This window comes from Salvelinus sp. IW2-2015, linkage group LG36, assembly GCF_002910315.2.
Source record: "Salvelinus sp. IW2-2015 linkage group LG36, ASM291031v2, whole genome shotgun sequence".
Lineage (NCBI taxonomy): Eukaryota > Metazoa > Chordata > Actinopteri > Salmoniformes > Salmonidae > Salvelinus > Salvelinus sp. IW2-2015.
The window spans coordinates 11,372,878-11,373,387 of NC_036875.1; the positions used below are offsets into that span (position 1 = coordinate 11,372,878).

Genomic DNA, 510 nt, shown 5'->3' on the forward strand with positions numbered 1-510 from the left:
GGGGGGTCAAAATCAACAGTCAGTGTCTGGTGTGGCCACCAGCTGCATTAAGTACTGCAGTGCATCTCCTCCTTATGGACTGCACCAGATTTGCCAGTTCTTGCTGTGAGATGTTACCATCTGTTCTCTCTATTCCCATTGGACAAGCACTTGATATCAAAGGCACAAGGCGAGACCAAATGCAGACACGGAGCATATGGTTGGAGTCTTACAATGTTTATTAATCCAAAGGGTAGCAAGAGAATGGTCGTGGACAGGCAAAAGGTCAAAATCCAAGATCAGAGTCCAGGAGGTACAGAAGGAAGACAGGCTCGTGGTCAAGGGCAGGCAGAATGGAGGTACTGGTCATCACTTGGCTGAAACCAGGGTCATGCGTCATCTCGTGAACGTGCCTTAGGCATGCTGCAAGGAGGCATGAGAACTGCAGATGTGGCCAGGGCAATAAATGCAATGTCCATACTTTGAGACGGCTAAGACAGCGCTACAGGGAGACAGGACGGACAGCTTGAT

General features: G+C 49.6%; 1 pseudogene; it reads right to left on the reverse strand.

Annotated features, from left to right (window-relative positions):
• Positions 1–265: 265 nt before the first annotated feature.
• Positions 266–510, reverse strand: part of LOC111959962 (E3 ubiquitin-protein ligase TRIM35-like) — a 16,363-nt pseudogene continuing 16,118 nt past the window's right edge.